Raw genomic sequence first — 8,609 nt, 5'->3', positions numbered from 1 at the left:
TGACCACTGCAGAGCCATTAGTTCATTTTTGCATTATCTCTCCTCTTCTTTACATTTATGGAAAAACTGTCCAAAACAAAGACAGTCATTCTCTACTGTGCTATCAAGGCCCAGAAATCTGTTTGCTTTGGCATTATAAGAGCATTTCAGTTCCCTAGAGATTCTCCAAAGGCAAACTTAAAATTTTCTGAGTTAGTTTTGATCCCCAGTCATTTGGATGCAATGAACCATATTCCACAAAAGGATTGTTTTTCAAAAACAAAGTATTACAACCCATTTTCCTATATGCTTGATTCTAAGCTTAGCAGAAACATAGTAAGTTGTTTTACTCCAGTGGATGAACCCTAACTGGCCTTAGACGGACTGAAGACAGGTTTCCTTTATAGCTGTGTATTGAATATCTTATACTGACCCGGATGGAACAGATATGGCCTCCTCCCCAAATAACACTGAATCTTCAGTTCTTTTTCCTGATATGCACAGCACTACTCTCAAAAACATGATTGTGAGGGTTTATTAGTATTTATAAATATTCTAGGGTCTTCAGTTGGAAAACCTGGTTCATATATCACCACATATATCTTAAGATGAGAACGGACATTAGTGACTACTATTCTCTATGTCTAATGTATTCTTCCTACAGATGTACGGGGTGGGGCAAAAGTAAGTTTACAATTGTGAATACGTGCAACAGTTTATTTTTGTATCATTTATTAATTATGGTATTATTTTTCATACCAACAGCTGTAAACCTACTTTTGCCTCACCCCATGGGGCTAGCTCCAATTATGTGCCTGGCCTATGAGTGTAGTGAATGAAACATAATCCCAATTCTCTTCCTTCTTTCTCCAAAACACATACAGTAGAGGAAGAAAGCTAAATCAAACAGAAAATTACAATAGAGCAGAATGAGCATTATGACGGGAGTGTACTAGAGGTGCCAGCGGTATGCACAGCTGGGATGTTGACCCAGTCTTAGTGTGCAGAAGGCACCATTAAAAGTGATGGGAGCCAAAGGGTAAGAATCAGCAGAGAATTGTGAGTTGGGGCATTCATTTGTCAGAGTCCCAGATCAAAGGAGATAGGGCCGCAGGACCTGGGTCCAGCCACTACTACACAATGAACACATAAGACTGATTTTGTCTGGGCAAATTTCACAATCTCTAATTTCTGCCCACTCCTCCAAACCATAATTTACTTGTGGGAGAAATTTGACTTTCCATTCATTAGTCATCATGAGAAAAAAGTCTACCAGGGGCAGATCTTGAAAGAAAGGAAAGAGCTCTTCTACCTGGGGCTTGAAAGTGAGGGATTCTGGAACTTTCCTTTTCTGTCCCTTGTTTGTGCTGTAACCATTTTTCTTCAATAGAAGGCAAAGCCTTGTGAGAGTTCAATATTTGGAATTTTGACATTCCTGACAACAGAGTCATGCTTCTATAAATTTCATCGTGAGAAAGGGAATTTTCATTTCTGCTCTGAAAGTCCCCAGTATCCATGCTGCAATGGTCTTTCTAAAGGTAGGGAAAGGGTGAAGTGGATAAAGCCCCCAGTACTAACAAATCTCCCCTAGGCCTCCTATAAAACTAGATCTAGACATGCCCAATACCTACATGTGCTAGAGAAAGGGGGTTCTCACAATTCTCTCCAGACCCTTTCATTGTACTGCCAACACTAAAGTGAGTGGTTGGTGCTTTGTTTTCTATTTATATATTTAATCCTCACCAGAGGATATGTTTCTTGACTTTAGAGAGAGAGGAAGCAGGGGAAACATCCATTGGTGCCTCTCGTACGCGCTCTGCCTGGGGATTGAACTTGCAACCTAGGTATACTCCCTGACTGGGAATCAAACCCATACAACTGTTTGGTGCATGGTACAACACACTCCAGCCTACTGAGCCATCCGAGTAGAGCTCAATTTTTTTTAGGAGATTCATCCCTGCTTATTGCAAGTTCCCACTAATGATTCCAAATTAAAAAGAGGGAAAAGTTTATTTATGGTCAGGGAAACAATTATCCAGCTTTTTTGGCTAGTGATTCCAGCTCTCCTGTCAGTTGAGTGGCATTAGGCGATGTGGACAAGAAGGGGGCCATATATGGAACCTGATACGTTCAAGGGGAGGCCTGTATGGCGGCCTTACAAACTGAAGAGATGAAGTAACCACATAATGATGGTCTGAAATTAAAACATCTAACTAAAAGCAAATCATGGTAGATAGTCATGTCTTAGGCCAGTGTCTTCTCTGACAAAGGTCAGTCTTCACCTTAACCAAGCCTGTCACCTTTTTGCATCTATGGTAACATGCCTTTGTAATGTAAGTAATCTTCCACACCCCTCCGGACACAATCTCCCACCAGAGCAGAGACCACAGAACCCCCTCATTATCCTGTTCCCTGAATACCGTCTCTGTGTCCTGTAAATATTGTTAACGATGCTGTACTCATCAATGTAAAGGAGGTATGTTTCTATTGTAGTTTTTATCCAATCTCAGAAATTCTACTATGCTTTCTCCTGCCTCCCTAATCTACCACTAGTGGATTTCATGTAACCCCCTTATGTCTTCTCCTTTGATTCTGAAATATCAAATAAGGTGCAAAACTGCCATTCTCTGGAGCAATTTTTTAATCCATTGAGGTTTTGCTTCCTAGTGATTGTCGTCAGTTTGGTTCAAAATAAAAAATCCTTACAGGTTTGTAAATTTCTTACATTGACTGCAAGACTCTTCATCATCTCTAAGATTGGTAGAATCAGAAGTACTTCTGATATAGTTTGAAATTAGCACATTTTAAAATATGTAAATCAGACCATGATGCTCCAACTTGCTCAAAATCAGTGTGTCTTCCTTTTTTGCACTTAGGTTATAAACCAAACTTCCCAGGGCCCTCCCAACCTGTGTGCAGTTCTGGCTACCTGTTGCCTAACCTCCCCCGTAAGCTCTCTCTATATCAACATTGAGGTTCGTTTCCACTTCAGCCTTTGTTCTTGCCCTTTCCTCTTCCTAATCCACCTTCCTCTTAACTATTCCCATTAATAGGCTCCTTGAAAAAAAAATAGGTTCCTTGATAGCATTCAGAGGTTGCTTAAATGTCACTGCCCAAATAAAATAACCCCCACCTCTGCTCACTCATCTATTATTGTTTAATTCCTGGAGAGCACATTGCACTACCAGACATTTTTTCTTGTGCATCATCTATCTGCCACTAGAATATAAGCATAGGAGGGCACAGGTCATGGCTGCTTGTTTATCACTATCCTTAGAAACTCATGAGCCTGGCACATGGTGGACACTGAACAAAAATTGAATGCATGGATGGGTGCCTGGGAGGCAAGTGCCAGCATAAGAAAAGTCCAAAACTGAGAGAATTTTTCTCAGTTTATTTGAGTGGAAGTGACAATACTTGTTGGAAAGCAAGATATTCTGGAGAATAACAGTTTGCAGTTTGTTTTATGTGTTTGGAATTAAGGAGGGAAGATCACATGAAGTGTAAGTAGAAGAAAGCAAGGTGGGGATCAGATTATACCATATTTAAAATGTGTGCTCTCTTGAGGGCTGTGGTTTCCCTTGAGGGGTTTGAAAAGAGGCATTTCAAAGGTGTGTTAATCTAGGTGCACAGAAACAATGGATGGGGTTCACTTAAGGCAAAGGTAAGCCTTTTCTACTAAAGAAGTTAATATACCTGGGGTATGACTATAAGCCATAACCTACGCAGTTAGGAATTTAGGATCAGATCATTTGTGAGCTTATTTTCTGTAGAATCCTTTTTTTCTCCACAGTAGTGTGGGGCCTGCAGGCTGGTAGCACTGTAATGAGTCCTGGTATCTCTTCTGTGCTGTCAGCTCCCTTTGGTTGCTACAGGGAATGGAAGAGCAGAACAGTCCAGCCAAATGTCCACCTCCTTTGAAGGTGCTGATGTGAAATGTAGTTGAAGGAGGGCAGGCAGCTGCAGGGGAGGGGGAGGAGCAGATACTATATAGGGAATCTTATAAGAAGATAATTGTCTTCCTTAGCAACAAGGTACAGAAAAAATGGTCCTTTCCTCTTTGTGGGTTGGAATAGAATTGTTTGGTGACTTTGTCACAATTGACTGAACTCTCAGGTGTCCAACCTTTTAGTGTCTTTGGGCTACACTAGAAGAGGAGTTGTCTTGAGCCACACATTAAATACACAAACACTAATGAAAACTGATGAGCAAAAAAAAAAGGTTTTAAGTAACTACAATTTTATTTTAGACCAGATTCTTAGCCATCTTGGTCTGCATGCAGTATATAGTAGTAGTATACAGTATACTACTACTACTGTTCTAGTGGGCAAAACAGTCCCTGCTCTCCAGAAATTCAGAAGGAAAAATGGACCCATTGAAATTTCAAAAGAGCAGTAGCTGACTTGTGAAAGGGTTCTCCAAAAAAACAGGAGTACTATGAATAGGTATGTACTAGGTGGGTGGGGTGGCTAGCCAACAATAGGCATTCTAAGTGGATGGCTTAGCCAAGACAAACACCTAGATAAAACATAGCAGGTGCTTTAGAGCAGCAGCTCTCAAATTTCTTTTTCAGACTCCACTATCACAGTTTTTATTATTATTTATCTGTACATTAAACCAACTTAAAATATGTTGTGATACATTTATTTAAAGGAAGTAGTATCACTACAAAATCAAAGATACCTTAAATCATGGTTTTGATGGGCTATTAAAAACATTAAGAGAATCACAGTAAGATAAGTATTTGTATTTTTTATCAAAAATCACCTCATCAACCAACCTTTGGGACACCTGCTATAGGGGAAGCTTTTTCCAATTGTGACCAGAGGCCAAGTGCACTAGCAGCAAGCCTTGTCATCCTGTTCTTACTGGCACAGGCTGTGCAGAACAGATGCTTGGTAACAAATTTTAGCTTGGGATTGTTAATACATGGGGATACGATTCTAAAAAAAGAAGCCCCTTTCCCATCACTATTTCTTCTGTTCACACTTTATGTCTCATCTTTCCTCATTCTGGTATTTTGGGGTTAAGGATGTGAAAGGACACAGAATTTACAGAAATGTCAATCTGAGGGTGAAAGGTATAAAAATTTTTACTGTAAAAGTTCTATAAGAACAGGCTTCATAGGCATTTGAGACTGAAGGTCAATTGGAGTCCTCTAAACAATTTCATATCTCTGGTGTCACCAGTTGGAAAATCCTAGGAGACCCCATTGCATCAGATCAACCCCTGAAACTAGTGGGGAATGAAAAGGATTCCTCCAGTTCTGCATCAGTGAGAGATCATTGATAGTTTGAGGAATAAATGTTGGTTTAAATCCATAGGAAGGAAGACTCCTAGGGAAAAGGCATTTTTTTCCAAACCAGTTACTTCCTAGTAACTGAAACAAATAAATATAAACCAAAAGGAAAGGAGCTTTTTAAAAAATATGAAAATATATTTTAAAATCCTGACTGGCTTTTTTAAATGCTCATATGAGTATATAGTTTGTTTTTTTGTTTGTTTGTTTGTTTTTCATTGATTTTAGAACGAGACAGAAACATCCATCAGTTGCCTCCCGTGTGTGCCCCAACTGGGTATCAAACCTCAGTCCTTTTGTGCACAAATGATGTTCCAAGCAGATGAACCACCCAGTCAGGGCTATATACAGCTGATTTTGTTTCCAGAATCTTAAGTGTCTGTAGCATGAGATATTTCCATTTATTCAGCAGACATTTGTTGACTACCGATTATGCACCTTGCTAGGTGCTGAGAATTAAGCAGTAAATAAAACAGATGTTACTTCCCGGTAAAGGTTAGAGTCTACCAGGGAAGACAGACATTAACAAACCCTTTCTTGAGTGATCAGTGCTACAAAGAAGAAATACAAGCAGCCAGGGGACAGTTCAGCCGAGAGAACTGATCTGGTGCATATAGTGAGGAAGCCAGGGACAGGAGGAGGTTGGCCGGGGGGAGGATCATCTGAGACACTCATGTTTTTGCTGAGAACACAAGGATGACTAGGAGTTGGTTAGATACATGGGAGGGGGTCAGAGGAGACTCTCATAGAGACTCTCATAGGAAGGGAAAACAGATGGGTATGTACCCCTCAGGTAAGAAAGAACATGATTTCCTCAAATAACTGAAAGATTCTGTTAAGGAACAAACAAGAAGCATTTTTTTCTTGCATTTTTGCACAAGAAAGAAGGAAGTAGTAGGCCAGGCTTGTAAATAGTACACCACGGGAAAACTACTTTAGACCCTTCTCTCTGGAAATCTTTGGAATTTGTAACTGTGCAGAAACTCCATTTCTTTAACGTGACTTCTCTCTTTTCTGTCTATCCACTCCTTTCTTTAATCATTAAGCCCTTAGGACATCAGATTCTGGGCAATGTCAAACTGTCTTAAAAACGAAGCCTCAGCCCTATTGACCACAGAAACAGAATTTTGGTCAAGCTTATGATAATGCCTTGATGTCAGTTGTGTTTCAGCCCCCGACCAATGTACACAGAATGACCCTACCTAACACAGTGACCAACTAATCCTACCCTGGCCCAACCAATTAGTGGAGCCCACAACTCCAGTCCCCTCAGCCACCATGTGGAATGATTTTCCCCTATATAACCTATCCCCTGCAAGCCATTCGGGAACCAAGTCATTGAGCACTAGCTTACCTATGACCCTGGAGTTGGCAGCATTTCCTCAACTAATAAACCTTTACTTTGCTGCAAACTCCTGTTCCCGTTGGGTTTTGATTTGTGCAGGTGAATGAACGCCTTTAGTCCAGCAGCAGATTTAGATTTTCTGGGTCAACTGATGTTAGAGAGGGAGACATTACTTAACTCTCTTTCAGTATTAGTTTTCCAAATATTTAAACACTTATTAACGTGTTTTGAAAATACGCCTATTAAGTACCAGTTGTTATTTCTGCTTGTTACCTTGAGTACGTTAATTACAGGGCTCCTGTATAAGATTCTGGTGTATGATCAGTTACAGATTGAAGCTGAGGTTCTTAGAGTAGAAGGAAACTAATTAAAGTCAGACTCAGCAGAGGATTGCTGCTGTTTTAATATGCCAGGCCTTCCTTTTCCTCCAGGGTCATACAGTCAGGGCCATTCCTTTGGTAATGACAGGGAAGTGAGGCGGTCATTAATAGAAGTTAGTTATAGACTCCCTGCCTTTCACAGGAACTCCCTCACAGGTTTTCATACGAAACCATGGAACTTGAGGGAGAGCCAGAAACTCATAAACCTTTTTCCTTAAAAATGTCATCATCTCAGCTGGGTTTTTTATTAATGATTAGCCACAAAGTATTATATTCTCTCCTGGTTTTTAGGAATTCTTTTAAGCATTTTCTCCAAAGCATCATGGACACCAGAATTGGTGTTAAATATAACTTTAGTCCTGTTAACTTTTGAATTGGGTGAAGTAGTGCTTTCAAGCTTTTCATCAAATAGTTAAGCCTTGGTTCATTTTTCATTGCTCAAGAAAATTCACCAGGGTCAGGATAAGTAGAACAAATAATCATATTCAAAAGAGATTCCTCTGTACAGTGAATTCCTTACTAATATTTAGAACTTCTGGATAAACACACCACCTTCCAGCTACCATCTACATTCTTTAGCTTCCTAAATTCTCATTAACTCAGTACTACTCTAAAGCATACTATCTCCTTGTGTTACCCCTCCCATTTGGGTTGGATACAGGTCATGTTCCCAAAGGGCATGAACAGTCTACTTCCTGATCCTGATGAGCTTGTTTGAAGACAGCCTAGGACTCATGATGAGGTGTCCCAGTGCCTGGCCCTGCACTGACGCCAAATCTGTTTTTCCGTTTTCTTTGCCTCCCACTTGTTAAAAGCAGGACAGGATTCATTCTCTTAAGTCTGACTAATCAGAATCTTCTAGTGATAGAACTTTTTTTCTCTTTCCTGAGTTTAAGTTTAATAGTAAAGAATTAGGCTGAAGTTTTTGCCAAATGTCCATCAACAGGGGAGTACACGCAGGATAATTTCATACAGTGCACTGAATTGCAATAGTGAGAATATGTATTCTAGGACTACATGAACAACATGTAGTTCCACTAGAACTACATGGAACAACATGGATAAATCTTTAAAATATGGGCAAAAAACTCAAATTGCGAAAAGACATAACTTTTTATGTGTATAGTTTTTAAACTTTAAAGGTTAATTGTGAATTTGTGGCTGTTAATTGTGTTTCTCTGTCATTTTGTATATCTGAAATATTTTATAATAAAAAGAAATATGCCAGGAAAAATGCAGTTAACTTTTTTATTTACTTTTTTAAAATATTTTTTATTGATTATGCTATTATAGTTATTCCAACTTCCCCCTTCATCCCCTCCACCCTGCATACCCCCTCCCCACCCATATTACCCCCTTCAGTTCATGTCCATGGGTTATACATACAAGTTCTTTAGCTTCTACATTTCCTATACTATTCTTACCCTACCCCTTCCTATTTTCTACCTACCATCTATGTTACTTATTCTCCATACCTTTTCCCCCTATCTCCCCCTCCTACTCTCCTGTTGATAACCCTCCATGTGATCTCCATTTCTGTGGTTCTGGCAGAAGAACCTGTTCCTGTTCTAGTTGTTTGCTGAGTTTGCTTTTGTTTTTGTTTTAG

General features: G+C 39.7%; 1 long non-coding RNA gene across 1 annotated transcript; it reads left to right on the top strand.

Annotated features, from left to right (window-relative positions):
- The first annotated feature begins 7,938 nt into the window (after positions 1–7,938).
- Positions 7,939–8,073, top strand: LOC118994274 (uncharacterized). Its single transcript, XR_005068021.1, has 2 exons — positions 7,939–8,005; positions 8,036–8,073. It is a non-coding gene; the product is annotated as an uncharacterized LOC118994274 (long non-coding RNA).
- Positions 8,074–8,609: the final 536 nt, after the last annotated feature.

This window comes from Sturnira hondurensis, unplaced genomic scaffold, assembly GCF_014824575.4.
Source record: "Sturnira hondurensis isolate 20B ecotype Veracruz unplaced genomic scaffold, ASM1482457v3 Scaffold0009223, whole genome shotgun sequence".
NCBI lineage: Eukaryota > Metazoa > Chordata > Mammalia > Chiroptera > Phyllostomidae > Sturnira > Sturnira hondurensis.
The sequence above is the reverse complement of the archived record's forward strand: the minus strand, read 5'-3'. Positions and strand labels throughout refer to the sequence as shown.